Source organism: Peromyscus maniculatus, chromosome 21, assembly GCF_049852395.1.
Source record: "Peromyscus maniculatus bairdii isolate BWxNUB_F1_BW_parent chromosome 21, HU_Pman_BW_mat_3.1, whole genome shotgun sequence".
NCBI lineage: Eukaryota > Metazoa > Chordata > Mammalia > Rodentia > Cricetidae > Peromyscus > Peromyscus maniculatus.
In genome coordinates this window covers 11,610,170-11,624,915 of record NC_134872.1, presented here as the reverse complement: position 1 = coordinate 11,624,915, position 14,746 = coordinate 11,610,170, and the positions used below count along the sequence as shown (strand labels likewise).

The 14,746-nt window shown below is 53.4% G+C and overlaps 1 long non-coding RNA gene across 2 annotated transcripts; it reads left to right on the top strand.

Annotated features, from left to right (window-relative positions):
* Window positions 1-10,547: 10,547 nt before the first annotated feature.
* Window positions 10,548-14,265, top strand: LOC121824705 (uncharacterized). Of its 2 annotated transcripts, XR_006066640.2 has the most exons (5): window positions 10,548-11,443; window positions 12,202-12,389; window positions 12,500-12,601; window positions 12,860-12,955; window positions 13,403-14,262. It is a non-coding gene; the product is annotated as an uncharacterized LOC121824705 (long non-coding RNA). The 2 variants fall into 2 exon arrangements; XR_013046905.1 differs by lacking the exon at window positions 10,548-11,443 and having other exon boundaries at window positions 11,906-12,389; window positions 13,403-14,265.
* Window positions 14,266-14,746: the final 481 nt, after the last annotated feature.

Below are 14,746 nucleotides of genomic sequence, written 5' to 3'. Positions count from 1 at the left end.
TAGAAGTCCACACAACTGATTTTTTTTTGTTTGTTTGTTTGGGTTTTTTTTTTGGTTTTTTTGAGACAGGGTTTCTCTGTGTAGCTTTGCGCCTTTCCTGGAATTCACTTGGTAGTCCAGGCTGGCCTCGAACTCACAGAGATCTGCCTGGCTCTGCCTCCCGAGTGCTGAGATTAAAGGGGTGCGCCACCACCGCCTGGCCCACACAACTGATGTTAAGACCAAATGGGGATGGGGACAACACCCTCCCCAAACCACTCCAGGGTGGAGAGGCACTGTGGACCTGTTTCTCTCTCTCTCTCTCTCTGACTTGAACATCACATCCTTACAGCTGAGTGAGAGACAGGCAAAGTGAGCGCAGGTCCGGCTCTACCACTCCCGTAGGCACGTGGGGTGCCATTTGTACAGCCTCATTTGGTGCAGCGCTGAGATATGAGCAGCTGCTAAAGGAAGGCCAAAGAACAGCCCGGGTATCTGGGGCTCTGGGCAGGAATGAGATCTTGGACCACAGTCTGGACCTGGAGATCAGTGGCTGGGCTTCCGCAGGAGCCCTCCTGACTGCGGCGTTTCCATCAGGCACAGTCAGGAACGCTGCGGTCAGACTCTGGAGATTTTTCACACCGCGTGCAGCCCTTGCCGGGGCATCCTAGGTCTGTGTGGGCAGGATCTTTACATTCGGAAAACACCTAGAGGTGGGTGGGGACCAACTCAGCTCTCCGGGGCATGGGAGACAGGCCTGGCAACCAGCAGAGGCGGTGTAAGCCCGGGAGCCTGCTGCACAGCCCCAGCCCCACCCCCACGGCACCACAGAGCCTAACAGCACTGTGGCTGGAAGCAGCAGGCTCACCCTTGCTGGCTGGCACACAGTCTGTGTGTCTGCACAAACGTTGAATGGCATCTATCTGCCATTGCTGTGTCATATACCAAGTCCCTGGCCCTAGAATCCTTTGTGTACTATCCACACACTCCCACCCCACCTCCAGAACCCCAGCATCCCCAGATCTTCTCACTGTCCCAAGTCTTGCCATTTACAGAGTGTCACACTGTGAGAATCCTACAGCCCCCGAAGCCTTTCGGGCTGGTTCACTTAAAGGCGTGCATTTAGGGCTCCCCTGACTTCTCGAGGCTTGGTGGCACATTTCTTTCCAGCGCTGAATGAGTGTTGCTAGCTGGGTGTGCCCATGAGTTCAGCCATTCACTAATTACAGGGCAGCTCTGTTACTGCCCAGCTTGGCAGGTAGGAACTTGGCTGATGCGCACATCCACGCTGAGGTTGCCCAGGAACACCTCTTCAGGTCCTGTGGATACCTACCCAGAGTGTATTTCTGGGGTGTCTGGGAAGTCTGGTGAGCTTTCAGGAACCTGCCCAGCTGTCTTCCATGGTTGCTGTTCCATTTGGTCTCCTCGCCAGTGACGAGGGAGAGAGAGCACTCCTTTGCTCGCCAGCCTGGCCAGCTCTTGGTGACATCGGTGTAGGGCACTTGGCACCTCTGATTATGGAAAGTGATATCTCACTGACTTATTTGCATTACCCTGATGTTACTGAAAATGGACCCCCTTTTCCTCTTCTCATGTGAAGCCTCCGCACTACTGAGGAGGAAGTGTTCGGGCCTTCGGGACCTTTTTAAAATCATGTGATTCATTTTCTTATTGTTGGGTCTTAACAGTTCTTGGCATATTTGGGGTATCGTGTGTCATTGGCAAAGATTTTTTTTTTCTCCAAGCCTGCCTTGGCTACTTATTCTCTCACCAACGTCTTCCGTGGAATAGAAGTTTTGTTTAGATTTATGTTTTGTTTTTATTTATATACATGTATATGTGGCTGTGGCTGTGTATGCATGCCTGCATGTGGCTGCCCTTGGAGGCCAGAAGAGGATGCTAGATCCCCTGGAGCCAGAGTTACAAGTGGTTATGAACCGCTGTTCTAATTTGCTTCCCATTTCTGTAATAAAATACTGACCAGAAGCAATCTGGAGGAAAGGAAAGATAGGGAAATCCTATCTGACATTTTCAGGTCACACTCCATCATTAGAGAGACCAGGGCTGGAGCTCAGGGCAGGAACTGAAGCAGAGGCCATGAGGAATGCTGCTTACTGGCTTGTTCCCCAAGGCTTGCTCAGCTTGTTTTCTTATACACCCCAGGACTGCCTGCTGGGGGCCACAGTGATCTGGGTCCTCCCGCACCCATCATTAATCAAGAAAATGCCCCATTGACTTTCCTCCAGGTCAAGCTGATGGAGGCATCTTCTCAATCAAGGTTCTCTCTTCCGAGATGACTCTAGCTTGTGTCGAGTTGACAGAAAACTAAAGAGCACATCCATCATAGGGATGCTGGGGACCACACTCAGGTCCTCTGCGATAACCATATCTCCAGCCCCAGAACAGAAGCTTTTAATGTTAACAAGACCTGGCCAACCATCTCCCTGGTGGAAGCAATGCCTTCTGGGCTGTGTCTAAAAAGCCATCACCGCTCCAAAGCCACTTGAGACTTCTACTGTGTGACAGTCTAGGTGAGTATTAGTTTTGCATTTTACATTTAGGTCTGTAACCCATATAGAGTTAATTTTCAGCTAAGATTGACGTGTGTGTGTGTGTGTGTGTGTGTGTGTGTGTGTGTGTGTGTGTGTGTGTGTAGCCCATCTGTCCCAGTATTATTGACTGGAATGGCGGTCCTACCCCACCCAGCCTTCCCGATTGAATGAGGTCCACAGTATTGGAGAGGAAAATGGCCCCTAAGTCATCACCCTATCAAATTCAAGCGTCTTCCAAACATCTGACACATGGGTGAAAGTAATATCCAACCAGTTCCCAGAGATCCAGGGGCCTGCCAAGTGGACATGTGAAACCTTCCCCTGGACCTTGCTTCTGGCTGGGTATCCTGACCTATCTGCCAACTCTCTAGCCACAGTGGACACATCCTCTGTGGTGCTTGCCTCCTCAGTCATCTTCAGCACCCCATTTCTTTCTGCTGTGAGTAACCACAAATCTCTAAGGACTTGAATAGAGTCATCCTTCATGCCTGGGGGGGGGGGGGGGCGGGGGCGGGGACTGGCATCCCCACAGTTTTGAGTGTGGTCACCTCTAGGCTCCGCCACGAGTCCTGTGTTCTTCCTAGCCCCACCCCGATAGTCCAAAAAAGGACCTCACGCAACGCCATCACACAGGGCAGAGGTAGGGCTGGGGTTCAGAGTGAGCAAGGCTGGGGTCTCCGTTGTAGGCTGGTTGGATGCAGAGTCCCTGGAGCAGAGACCTGCACACTGCTCCCACATACTTCAGGGTGAGCTACAGCTCCTGACTGCCTCTGGACACTGGCGTCTAGGATCTCAACTTGGCCCTACCTGCTCACCTAGCTTGTATGGCGATCAGTTGACAGAGACAATGAGCCTTGGAATGAAGGCTGTGATGGATGCAAATGCCCTCATGTAGCTTCTGGGCTTCAGGGTTTGAGCCTCATGGGCATAATGTTCTTAGAGTGACCTGGATCTTACTGCTGGCCAGGCTCAGGAGCAAACCATCCCAGCTGCATGGGTTTCCCAGGGGACCTAGCCATCAGCCTCCCTGGAGTTTGAGCTGTCTTGCTCCACCCTCCAGAAATTGGAGCCTCCTGCCCTGAGCAAGACCCAGCGTCCAGAGCAGACCAGCAGCTGATGGACATCTATTTATTTTGGCCAAAAGAGTTTTTTCGGGAAATGAGAAGTGGACATGGTTGTTTAGTCTCCCATCTCTCTGCTGGCTCTGGGAAAGGTCAGGGTGCCCAACTATGAATCGGGGTCAGTGGGCTGTGAGAAGAAAACCTCTGTCCCCGCAGCCACCCGCTGAGCTCTGAAGACATGTTTTCTTCCTCCTCTACTTTAGGAAGGACCCAGAACTCAGATGTCCAGATGATTTCTGTCATCCTCACACTGACGTGGCTAAGCACGGCCCTCCCTCACCTGGCTATCTCCAATCTGCTGGATATCCCCCAGCACACTTATGCTCATATCGTCACGTGGCCCATGACTTAGTTTGCATTCCCACCCCCATTGTGGCAATAAGATACCATGACAAATCAACAAAGGGAGAAAGGGTTAATTCTGCTGACACTTCAAGGGTACACACCATGGTGGGAGTGCAGACATCAGGAGCTAGAACCAGCTGCCCACATTGCATCCACAGCCAGGAAGCAGAGTGACGGCGGCCGGTACTCAGCTCCCTTTCTCTGTGTACGAAGTCCAGGATCCCAGCCAGGGAGTGGTGCCACCCACAGTGGGCAGGCCTTCCCAGTCCAATTAACATAGTTCCCCTACCAGCATGCCCAGAGGCCTGTCTCTAGGTGGCTCTAGAGTCTGTCAAGTTGAGAGTTCACACAAATCATTACAGCCTGTAATGTCTCTTCCTCTCCTTCACCTGTATGCAGGCAGAGAGTTCCTGACAGTGGGCACACAGGAGAAGGATTGCGTGAGTGTGCACAGGTCAGTGGACACATGGCTATAGGTAGGCACGTGCATGGGTTGCTGACTGCGCATGTGTGCGCAGATATATGCACATGCACACACGTGTTCTTAGAGAATCGCCATCACCCAGGCCAGTGTCTCACTGGCATCTGGTGGTGTCCTCATCCAGGGCCAGCCCCTTCCATCCCTGTCACTGAGAGGCCCAGCACACTGGGAGTGTCTTCACTGACCACTAAGTGGCCTTGAGGAAGAGGAATGGTTGGTCTAGTGTCCCCAGGGCTGTCATGAGAAAGTGTCACGCTGTGGAGGGGAGTCTCCAAGGTTTTTCCCTCTGGTCTACAAGCCAGGCCTGAGTTCTGCTGTCACAGGTTATATCTACCCCCCTCTTTCAGAGCCCAGAAGGTCCTGGGGTCCAATATTGGGGTCACACCACTTTAAGCTCTGCCTTTGAGGCTATGCTATTTCTTGGTCTGATTTCTTCCCATCTCCTTTACAGGAACACAGTGGTGTCATGTAGGTCCTGCCTGGACAGTACCATCAGCACAGAGCCTCACTGACCACATCTACAAAGACCCCTCTCTAAGAGGGAGCCCATAGTGGATCTTTGCGAATGTCCATAGGTATGAAGAGTCCGTGCCTTTCAGGCCACATGGCTGAGCAGAGAGGCACTCTCCTCTCCTCACCGGCATGCGCAGAGAGAGCTGGAGAGGGCTGCTGAGGTCCGAGTGGCTAGTACCCACAGACATCAGAGATAGGGGAATAGAGACCAGCCACCCATTGCTCACTGTGAACCTAAGATCCCTTTGAGCCTCCCAACCACAGTGAGCCGTGGGCCAGCAGGTGTCTTCTGCTCTGCCTTCCGAGAGCTCGTGCCTGCTGGTCTGCTACAGGCCGTCCCTGAGAACACAGGTCCGCTTCATGTTGCAGCCAGCCACTCGGAACCGTGATTTCGCAATCCTCCAGTGTTTACAGTGGTCTCCTTCCATGGCCTCAGCACACTGTAAACACTCAGGATCCAGCTCTCAGCTGCGTAATTGTGGTTTGGGAGTACAGTTCCAACAACGCACTCCCAGGGCCACGACGTCCATGGTACTGATGAACCACGGGCAGCCCCCCCCCCCACCCGCCCGCCTCGCTGTTCTCAGCAGCAGCCGTGGGGCTGTCCTCTTGTGGGGCCTCTAAACCGTTACAGACGTCTCCTTAGGGAGAAGGAGCTGAGCTGGTCAAAAGGGTGGCTATGGGGAAGGGCAGGCAGCTCCCCGAGTCATGTCCACGTCAAGCCTATGTCCTCTCTGATATGGCAGCTCTCAGCAGGGCTGGCTTTCCATGTGCATGCGTGCAAATGTTCTCAGAGACAAATGTGCAAATCCCAGAATTCTGTAGACAGCACTTCTGTATGTTGCTGAAGTGTTCGCATGTGCTCCCACATGTGCCTGGGATTTTTGTGCATGCACTTGTGTGTTCCTGGGGTATGTGTGCCGGTGTGTTCGTTTGTGTTTATATATACACTCGTGTGTGTGTGTGTCTGTGTGTGTGTGTGCGTGTGTGTGTGTGTGTGTGTGTGTGTATGTGTGTGTATGTGTGTGTGTGTGTGTGTGTGTATGTGTGTGTGTGCGCGCGCGCGCTCATGAACTCTGCCCATATTTCTTTTGTCTCCTTCACCCACCAACCTCCTAAGGCCAGCCCTGCCTGTTCCCAGTGGAAGGCAGTGAAGGGCAACACTGTGTGTTCTGGCACCAGGGCCAGTCTTAGGCTCCTGGCATGTGAGGGTTGCCTGTTCCTAAACCCAATTCAGTGGCTAGTCTGGTGAGCGCCCCCCGCCCCAAACACGCAGCCCAGACACTTCCCCTGCAGTGAATGTCAAATGTCAAATGCAGCCTGAGGGACATGGTTCCCACATTTCCTCATGTCTCAGAACAGCCAAGACCAGGCTCGAGGGCACGTGATAGGCAAGCACAATGGTCCTTTGTATACATGGGCATCTGTAGCTGCAGCCCAAGGAACGGGGATGGGTTGTCAGGCTGCCTGGCTGCCCCCCCCCCCAGGACAGGGTTTTCCCGCTTGCTCTCTCAATGCCCGAGGCATATCCTGCCAATCCCCTGAGCTTTGTCTTGGATGATTGGGGGCGGGGGACATGGCCTGTCGGGGAGGCCACTCTCCTCATAGAACTGTTTTCAGGCCAACATATTCATAAATAGAATAATTTGCAATGACTGCTCAAAGACACGGCAACAGTCAGAAGTGGGTCACAGCAGCCAGTGCTGGCCGAGCTGAGCCCCAGGCCTGAGCTGGGAGGAAGCGAAAGCAACCGCAGAGCGGCAGGTCCCTGAGCCTTCGTGGCCTCTGAGGATGGTGGCCTGGGTTCCACTGAGTGCAGAAAAGGCTTTCCATGCAGGTGCCCTGAGACCCTGGGAGGTAGGAGGGTCCTTCAGCCTGCTCTGTTACCCAGCCGATACTGCCCCTCACCCCTCCTCCCCAAGGTGTCCCCTCTCCATGAGAGACCTGGCCTTGGTTTTAGAGAAAGTCCCCCTCCTTCTTCCCACATAGTCAGGAAGGGAGTCCAGTGGGCAAGGCTACCAGAAATCGGAAGAAAAAAAAAGCGTGGCCTGCAGGGATGCTGTATCCAGGGAGAAGCCCAGGGCCCTGAGATGGTTGCGTTGATGCTGTGAGCAGATGTATTGGTTACCCTTTCCTTGCTAGGACAAAATACAGGCGAAGGCACCACTTAAGGGAAGAAAGGTTTGTTTTGGCTAGGTCCATCATAGCAGAAAAGGCATGGCACCAGGCAGCCACCTCCTGGGTGGCAGGAGCTTGCAAGGTGGCTTGTTCCTCACATCTCAGTGGGTTTGGAAGCAGAAGGCTAAGCCCATAGAGAGGTAGGGCTAGAGCCCTCAAGACCCCGCCCCCCCCTCCGCAGTGACCCACTTCCACAGCTAGGCTCCACTTTCTAAAGGCCACAATCCCAAATAACGTCATCAGCTGGGGAACAAGAGTTCAGAACTCAAGCCCATGGGGGAGCATTTCACACTCACACAATAGCAGGTCAGCAAACCTGTGGGAGCTGGGGACAGAGGTGCAGCTGCTGAAGGAGGGCAGGCGGGTGGGGCAGTGAGTCCCGAGGGCTTGGAGGCATCAGTGGGACCCCACTGGTTTAAAAATAAAACAGACACGACAGTCTGTAGATGGAAGTACATTCATGTGTTCTCAAAGAGGGAAGTGTGTATGTCCATGATGTAGGCATAAATATGTGTGTTCTCAAACAGGGAAATGTGTTATGTCCATGATGTAGGCATGCATATGTGTGTTCTCAAACAGGGAAATGTGTGCTTTATGTGTACATGTGTCTGTGTGTTCTCAAAAAGAGTTTATAGGCATATGCTGGGTGAGTGTGTGTGTTCTTGAACTCTGCCATAGTTCAGTGCACAACACTTCTATCCAGAACTCAGCGACAGGTGAGGCCCTGTCGGGGAGGGATGTGTACCACCTGGTTCACAGAAGCCATTACTCCCACAGGAAGAGCTCCTCACAGAGGGAGAGATTTCTGCAGACAACACATTCACTAGGCAGTCAAGAGCCACAGTCAGAGGTGGTCACAGACACTGGCCTGACAGGTGAGCCAGCACCCGAAGCATCTGGGATTAATCATGAAACAGACCCAGCAGGGGATGCCTGACTGCTCAGCACTGTCCAGGTCACAGCAGTCTAGAGAAGTCACAGGAGCTGTCCCCAGTGAGCACAACGAAGAGACGTAATTCAGCCTGGCAAGGGTTGCTGGCGTTCTTCAGACAACTGGCTGGCTTGAATGGCATCACATCTACTCCATCTCTGCAACCTCGTGTCTTCACTGGTCCTGAGTCAACTTTCAAGTCAGTTGGGTGCACACCTTTGATCCCAGCACCTGGGAAGAAGAGGCAGGTGGATCTCTGAGTTGGAGGGCAGCCTGGTCTGCCGAGCAAGTTCCAGGATAGTCAGGGCTACACAGAGAAACCCTGTCTCCAAAAGTTGTAAACAACAACAACAACAACAAACCAAATACATAAAGTCAGCCAGATCTCATGGAAGGAACCATATTACCAGAAATGGAGGAGGCTCAAGGTACCTTCACCCTGAGGAAGATCCCTCTAGCTGCGACATCGGAGATACTATCCTTGTCTTATAAATTACGGTGGCACAGGCCCGGGACAGACAGACAGACAGACAGTCCTATCCCCAAAGGAAGGAACAGGAAAGAAGAAAGGGGCTGCAGGTCCCCAGTGAGCCCGAACCCAGTGGGTCCAACTCCATGGGATCTGAAGGCTGACAGTACTGAAGACTCCTTGTCCTGCAGTCCGGCTGGGCTCCCAAGGCTGAGACAGCCTAAGCTGCAGCTCTTACAGATTGGTGTTTTGTGTCTGAGGCGTTCCCAGGCTGGCCTTGCACACCGATGGATCTGTAGACCTGGGGTCTCTGAGAGGAGGTGAGGTCTGCCCATAGCTCCCCTAAGCATTGCCCCAGTGGGGCATATGTAGGGCCCTTCCCTGGGGCCCCAGGGCTTCATGGTCTCCAAGTGGAAGCGGCTTCACCCACACAGTTCTTAGGGCCTCCAAATCTGCTGAGTTGGCCTCACCTGGACACTGTTGAGACCCCCACACTTGAGCCCCCATGAGAACCCAGCGGCTGGTCCTGTGTATGGACACATCAAAGGCTGGTGGCCACCAGAGCCGTCTCCTAGCCCGTGAGTATAGCAGGTGTGGTGGCCACTTCTCACACACCTGCAGCTGCTGGGACATCTTTACGTACAGAGAGCCTGCCTCTCCCAGCCTCCCCTGGCTGCAGGCACTAGCTGCTGCAATGTCCCTGAAGCTGAACAACTGGAGACTTTTCCAGGAGCTTGGGAACCCCAGGATGAGTGAAAACCAGGTTGACCGCAGGTCTGGACCTCCAGAGGCCCTGAACACAAGCTCCCGGGGTGGAGGTGTGGGGTTGTCTCCTGAAGTGGGAAGAAACACAAAGTGCTGTAGAGATGAAACTGTCCGATACAATGGCATGGAAACCAAATTACACCCACAGGGGGATTACATGGACAACCTCTCAGGCCCAAGCCTTTCCCTCAGTTTGTCCCTTGTGACGCACAGCAGGCTGGGTAGGACCCCCTCCTGTACCACATGAGGCAGGATGCTGGAGGCTGGACCAGTGCCAGGTGCTGAGCAGACAACAGCTGATCCACCTCTGGCCAGGCCCCAGGATGGGAGACATCTGGGGAATGCTCCAGGCTTACAAGAAGAGAAAGAAAAGCCACTGGCCTTAAGAGCTCCGGGCCCAGCTGAACCTTCCCCTCACGCCTGCTTCCTCTGACGAAAGCCACAGCTGCTTTCCCTCCAAGCTGGCCAGTGGGGACCACATACTCTTGGGCTAGGAGGCTACTAGCATTTAGAGACTGTCGCCAGGGCTGATGAGGCGACAGTTTTCTGTGAAGAGCTGGTATGCTTTTTCTGAGTAAGGGGTGGCTTAAGGGACTACCTCTGTGATGGCAGAGAAGGATGTGGGGTGCGGGAAGGGGGGGCATGGCAGGCACAGAGAACAGCAAAAGGCAGGGGAGTTGAATTCAAAGGGGGCAGATGTGTAGTGGGTGACTCTCTGGGACCAGAGCCAGCCCTCAGGTGGCCAGATGAGGGAGGATGGGATCTGATCGTAACTGATGGGATGCTGGGCAGCTGTCCTGACCCCAGGGCACCAGGTGGGGTGAGGTATCGGGAGTGGGAGAGCAGTGGGGTGTTGGAGCAGAGCAGCTCCAGGCACTGGCCAGCCCCAGCCACCCGCCCGGTGTTTGCTAAGCTCGAAGCCTATCTTCTGGCTTCTGGAGTCTAAGATGGAAAAACCACAGTTTGTGAAGCCCGTCGGTTAGATGATGAATTGACATTCCATCCCTGGGAACTGTGTGTGGCTCCCGGAACCCCAGCTGTGGGAAATCTCACTCAGACCTGGTGCTGTAGTTCAGAGAGGGGGTGGGGACCACACAGCCCTGTGTCCCCAACTCTGCTGCTGGGCACCTGGGCACAGAGCTCTACCCTACAAGGTGGTATAAAGTCTGGATTCCAGCCCCAGCTTGGGCTAACAGGGCCTGGTTAGATGGTCCCGTCTAGCATCCTCGGCCTCCTGCACTCCATGCAGCTCATCTGCTTTGTCAATGGAAGGATCTTCTGCCAGCTTCTCATGAGGCCGCCTTCCTGAGCAGTGCATGCCCACGTGTGCAGGAGGGGGAACAGACAGGGATGGGGAGATGGAGAAAGCAGCAAGGAGGGGAAGAAAAGCAGCAGAGGCCCCAGGTTTCATTTCTCTCCCCTTTGGCTATTTGCCTCTCAACTTCAGAACGTTCTGGCCCAAGTCTTTGCGTTCACTACTTTCTGTGGCAGCCCAAAGCCCCTGAGAGCACAGAGGCATGGCCACCCTACAGTAGTGTCAGCTCCGCCTGGGCACTGACATGCTGCTGCCATCTTGGTGTTTCAGTATTCCACATTTAACATACATTCCACCGTGGTGTGAACTGGCAGTCTGTCTTCTTGACTTGGCGTTTTGGTCCTAAGCCCTTAGGAAATATTGCCCACAGGAGATGACAATCTTGTGCTAAGGTCCCTTTGAGGCCAGAAACACACACACACACACACACACACACACACACACACACACACACACACACACACCCTTGTGTGTGTGTATATATATATATAAAACACTTTACATTTTCTTTTAAAATTATTTTTATTGTGTATAAGGTGGATGATGTATTTATTCCTATACACATGTGCAGGTGTATATATATGCATGTATGAAGGCCATGTTTATATATGCATATGTATGTATGTATGTATGTATGCTGTGGGATGGTCTGTATGTCAAATAAAACACTGATTGGCCAGTGGCTAGGCAGGAAGTAGGTGGGACAAGGAGAGAGGAGAATTCTGGGAAGCGGAAGGCTGAGGCAGGGAGACACTGCCAACAACCGCCATGACCAGCAGCATGTGAAGACACTGGTAAGCCACCAGCCACGTGGCAAGGTATAGATTTATGTAAATGGATTAATTTAAGCTATAAGAACAGTTAGCAAGAAGCCTGCCACGGCCACACAGTTTGTAAGCAATATAAGTCTCTGTGTTTACTTGGTTGGGTCTGAACGGCTGTGGGACTGGTGGGTGACAAAGATTTGTCCTGACTGTGGGTCAGGCAGGGAAACTCTAGCTACATATGTATATTTTATCCACTCAGGAACCCTGATTAATACACTAGTTATGGATGGGGGACCCAAGAAAATGGCCAAAGCCCAGTGTTAGCCTCAGCTCTACTATGTGCCCTGGAAGATCTGGCATTATCCATGCAGGCTGAGCCCTAAAAGCTCTACAGCTAACCACCAAGGGGAGCAAAGGCTGCTCCTTTCCCCTGAACCTCAGGCGGATGCTGGACCCAAACTATGTATGTGTCCATTGAGGGCTCACTGCGGAGGCCTCCTTTGCGAGGCCCCTGGGCCGCTGCATCAATAGCTCAGCCCTGAGGAACCGCATTCTCTTGAACACCGGGACCAGAGCCGCTGGCTCAGCCTAGCACTCAGGGAAAGATTAAACTTGTTTTGTAGTTTCACATATCAGGGAAAGTTGAGTAAAGGAGATAACAATAACAAAACAGAAACAGGAAAGCTCTCTGTCTAATGTCAGGGGTGCCAAGAAAGTCATCAGACCTTCACCCTTAGAGGGGTGCCAGGTTGTGAGGTTTTACGTGTGACATGCCTAACTCCTAGGAATAATCTCTGTTATGGAGACAACGTAACCATGGCATGGGCAGATCCAGCATGAAAATAAGAACCATGCCAAAGACCTAAGTTAAGGGCAAGATGGAGCCACTTCTGAAGACTCCGTAGCATCTCGAAGCCAACGTCCAAGTCGTCCCCCGGGGTCGGCACAGCCCTAACAACTCCTGGGAGGACAGGTTCTGAAACTCGGTGACTGGTTCTAGACGGGAGGGGGAGGTGGGAGGTCAGCAGGGAAGGCTTAAAGAGCAGAAGGGACTTGCTGTACAGTTGCTGTGTCGCCATGCAGGAGACCACAGAGGCCAGACGCAGAACCAAGTGCCCAGGGGACCCCACCGTGTGCTGAAGACGGCATGTGGTGGCACCATAAAGTGGCGTTGGAAAGAGACAGGTAGACTAGGGGAGTGGAAGTGGGTTTCCTGAGATGGCGGTTTCTTGTTCCTAGGACTCATTTGGAGGAAAACCATCAGGAAGGCATGGGGGTGGGTATCTAAACAGGACCAACAGGGGGAAGGGGAGGACCCATGGGTCCTATAAAACACCCAAGCCACGGTCTGTTTAATAGACATCCAGCCTTAGGCGTCTCCCATGCCGAATGTATGAGGCGGTTACTCTTCCCTTCTCTGTGACTTGCTGTTGTCTTTTCCAGTTGTTTAACTCTTGGTTCGTGAGAGGGAATGAACCCGAGACAATTACCAGCTCCGCTGTTACACTTCAAAGGCACTGTGGGGGTGGGGGAGCAAAGGTACAGCTCAGTGGGTAGGGTGCCTGCCTCGCATGCACAAAGCCCTGGGTTCAATCTCCGGGTATGGTGGCATGTCCCCGTAACCCCAGCACTTCAAGGTAGGGGTGGGAGGATCAGACATTCGAGGTCACCCTCAGCTACATGAGGAGTTGGAGGCCAGCTTGGGATACATGAGACACTATCTGAAACAAACAAACAAAAGTTTTCCAATAAATGTTGGGACACTGGCTGTACTTGGAAGGAGAACATAAATCCCACTTCACACAGCCCTGAGAGTAAACGAAGGGCATTTTCTGGCCTGTGGGAATCTCTAAGACACACACACACACACACACCAGGCACAGGTCTACATTCTGGGTGGGATAAAGCTCCTGCTAAGGCCCAAAGCTGGCCATTTTTAGGAGATCCAGGGAACACAGGGGCATAACCATCCTTTCCATCGCTTAGACTTGTACTGGTCCAGAATCAGCAGACGACGTCAAGTCAGCTCCATGCGGCACGGAGTGGTATCTGAGCCAACCCCTGCCGTGGGTCAGACTACAGACACGCTTGCGGTTGCACAACCAGGTGGACAGCTCACCTCTGGACACCAGTCCTTAGAGCCCCACCCTGCGAATGCCAGCAACGGCTGTGTTAGTCCTGCAGCTCCTGCCGAGGGCTCCACGGCATCTGCCCACAGACCAGACAAACACCGCATTTCTCCATCCGCAGCCTGTTTCATGTTCGGCGCTGTGAGGTAGGGAGGTTGTTGCTTAGATGACACCGAGATCCTAGTTACACACTAGGACAAACGCAGAGCCCGGCCCTTCAGAGTTCCCAGCCAGGCATGCTTTCTACGTTGGCTCCGGCCCGTGAAAGTTTTGAGTGTCGGTTCTGGAACTCTGGGGACAGTGGCACGTGGATGTCTTCCTATGTTTGTGTTCCCCGGTGCTAGTCTTCAAGCCGTCTCTAAAGCCCAGCCCCCTCCCTGGATCTTTTAGAGAGAGGAACTCAGGCTGTCAGGTCGCTGCAGGCTCTGCAGTCTTTGCTAGACCTGCATGTAGCCTCCAGCTATGGAGCCCCCCCCCCCCCCCCCCGGGTTGCGTGCAACGGTGATGCTACCGTGGAACTGGGGGTTCCTTATGAATCAGAAAAGCTCTGCTAAGCCTCATTCTAAGGAAGCCGGGCCTCCACCCAGCCTGCCTGTCGGCATCTCCCCACATTGCCATCGAGGGGGAGAAGACAGTCCTTGAGCCGGTCCTCCAAACACAGCTGCCAGCTTGTTTAAATAAAGCAACTTACGCACTTGGTGACATTTGCCCGTGTTTGGAACCCAGATAGGCCCGCGGGGTGGGTTCTCACAGCCCTGAGCAACTCCAGGCTTCCCCAGGAAAATGTTCTCTAGCCCTCTAGCTCCTGGAGACTACCCACGGGAAGGCTAGATTTCCCCTGTGGGGAACAGTGTCCCATAGCTTTCTCCAGCTGGGCTGAGGCAGAGGCCTTCAGGCTAAGGGGGAGCCCCAAGTGCAGGGGAACCCCTGGGTCCATGGCATAACTGTTAATTATAGTCCAGCTCTCGGGGGCCTACCCTGAAGCATAAGATCTACATTCCATGCTGCACTTTGACCCCCTCCCCCGCTCCAAGGGAACCCCCATGCATGGTCACACCTTGGGCATCTGATGGCATGGTTTCACGGGCACCTCCCCAGCCACAGAGCACACTGGGCCATCTCTGAGGGCTCCCTTGGCAGGCAGTCCCAAGCTCCTTTTGAGAAACCCTTCTGAGCATGGCCTGTAGCCATAGATACAAAA